Source organism: Montipora foliosa, chromosome 14 (genome assembly GCF_036669935.1).
Source record: "Montipora foliosa isolate CH-2021 chromosome 14, ASM3666993v2, whole genome shotgun sequence".
Taxonomy (NCBI): Eukaryota; Metazoa; Cnidaria; class Anthozoa; order Scleractinia; family Acroporidae; genus Montipora; species Montipora foliosa.
Genome location: NC_090882.1, coordinates 20,998,998 through 21,001,497, shown reverse-complemented (window position 1 = coordinate 21,001,497; position 2,500 = coordinate 20,998,998). Strand labels below are relative to the sequence as shown.

At 36.4% G+C, this 2,500-nt stretch overlaps 1 protein-coding gene and 1 pseudogene across 1 annotated transcript in view; both read left to right on the top strand.

Moving 5' to 3' along the window:
- The window catches only part of LOC137984499 (uncharacterized), a 108,215-nt gene that overhangs the window by 74,114 nt on the left and 31,601 nt on the right, over nt 1-2,500 (top strand). The gene's annotated exons all lie outside the window — the stretch shown is intronic.
- Nucleotides 1-2,500, top strand: part of LOC137984972 (transcription initiation factor TFIID subunit 5-like) — a 29,491-nt pseudogene that overhangs the window by 11,329 nt on the left and 15,662 nt on the right.

Genomic DNA, 2,500 nt, shown 5'->3' with positions numbered 1-2,500 from the left:
ATAGGCATTTTCTTTTCCTCTGGGTTAAAATTCAAATTTTCATGCTGGTATTTGTGAACATTTGCTTTTAGGCTGATGCAGCTATTATTTTTTTCATCCCTTTGTTTTCGTGAACTAGAAACTAGACTTCTGGGGCCGGTTGCTCGAAGCCTGGTTGGCACTAACCGTTGGTTAAGAAGCACATTGTATCAAAACCTATATGTTTCCATGGTATTTAACACTGGTTAGCACCAACCCGGCGTCAAGCAACCTGGACCTGGATTTTTTAGGATACAGTGGCTCCAACAAGTTGCTTTATAAATTTCAGGCAAAAAGAAACAGGAGCATAATCCAAATGCACCCCCATTGAACCGTCAGATACAATTTCCTGTCATGTGAGTATCAACTAGTAATAATGGGCCTTGCGCACGGTATTGGTGGTCAAGGCCGTTCCAAAATATGTAACGCTAAATAAAGCGTTAGATTTTAAGATTACAACGTTACTGTAATAATCTAAAAACAGAAATGGAAAGTAAATTTCATGTGCATTTAGCTGGTAAAAAGAAAGCTTCAAAATATCCTTCTGTTTTCAATTAACAACAAAATAAAAAAACCGCACTTGAAATCAGCGTGAAAAACAGCAGTGAACGCGATTGAGATGTTTGTGTAAATATTTTCTTTCTCTCACGAAATCGCCCAAGAACCTTAGAAATTTAGGTGCACATTAGTTGGACAATACCCTGGGAAACATTCATCCACAGACAATGAGTACTTTTAGAGTAATAGTGGTAGAACTAGCGTTACACTACTAGTTTTTGCACTGAATTTTTAATCATCACGCCAAAATTAAATTTTTCGTTTCGCTTAGCGTTCAAATGGTTTGATATATGGTTTGGTTCGTTTGGTTCGTTTGGTTCGTTTCGTTTGAATCGTTTCGATGGTTTGTAAAACACTTGGTTTCCTTCGTTTTAATCGTTCCTCTGAAATATTTCTTTCGTACAAAACCCAAAATACACGCTAAAATTCCAGTTTTGAAAATTGCAAAGCCGTGAAAAGCGCCTGAACAAAACAATTACCTCGTTCTGCTTCACTGAACAAAGTTTGGTTGCCTAGCACGTGATAATTTTTACTCAGTACGTGACTAATTCTCTCACGCAAAGTACAAACTTTAAAAGGCTCGAAACCTTTCAAACCTTCGAAACGCTTTAAACTTTTTCTTTCCATCGTTTCAAACGATAGATGCCGCGAACCAAACGAACGATAGAAAGTTTGAAACGATACAAACGATAGAAACGATGTTAAAAGTGCGATGTTTCGGATCAAAATGTTACGCGCCGGACGAAAAATTTTCCGATTCGACCAACTTTGTCTTGGTGCTGTGTGCTAACAAAGCAAAATAAACGCAAGGCAAGTATCAAAATAAAAAGCAGACATAATAGACAAGCGTTTGTTTTCGGTAATATTCCAGATAAATACTTTGTAGCAAAGAAATGACAGCTAAAAGTCGGTTATTGTCGATAACGAGCGTTTGACAACCAATACCGTGCGCAAGGCCAATGTTAAATAAATGCAAATTGAAGTGTGTGTTATAGACGAAAGAGAGAAGGGATCATTGCACTTATCTTGAAATTAGAGAGCTTTAGCAAAGACAACGGCGACAACAACGAGAACGTTACAAATTTGCATATTTAGTGGGAAAAAACAATGGCTTTGAATGCTCTGCACATGCGTTTTTCACTTTTGTTTATTTCTTTGCCGTCGTGAGCAAAACAACAACATGAAATAGCTAGATTTGAAGCGACCTGGCTTTTTTAGGTGTCTGTTAGAGACAGGCTAAGTGGAAGGATCACTTCTCTCTTTCTTAATAATAATAATTATAAATAATTATTTGCATAATAATAATAATAATAATAATAATTATTGACCTGCTCCCAACTGTGTGGGATTCATACAGTACATGTAGCTCAGTTAGCAGAGCATTGCACTGGCATCCCAGAGGTGGTCTTGGGCACAAAAATAATAATCCTGTTGACGCTACCTGACTTTTTTAGGTGTTATAAGAGACAAGCGAAGTGGAAGGATCACTTCTCTCTTTCTTAATAATAATATTTGCATTCTGATGAAATGAAAGTGAAAGGTACATGTATTATAATAATAACTATTATTATGTAAGGGAAGTGAAAGATTGTCAAGATTGTTAAGACGAGATTTCCCAAACACATGTAAATTTCTTGATAGAATTAATTTTCTGCTGATCTTTATAACATCTGTATTGAACAGATCTGGAACAATTTTTGGAAATCTTGTCGTTTGCTGGAAAAAGAAAAACGATAAGTGCTTTTATTAAAGGGACTTTATTATAATCGAATGTGCCAAACATCAGAGATTGTCAATACGGCAAATACGCATACTAATTATCGATACCATCGATCCGCAAGAATAAGCAGATTTCTTTGATAGCATCTGCTCCAAATAAAAGCATACAGCGCCCTCTCTTAGCCATGGTGAAAATCAACCGGAA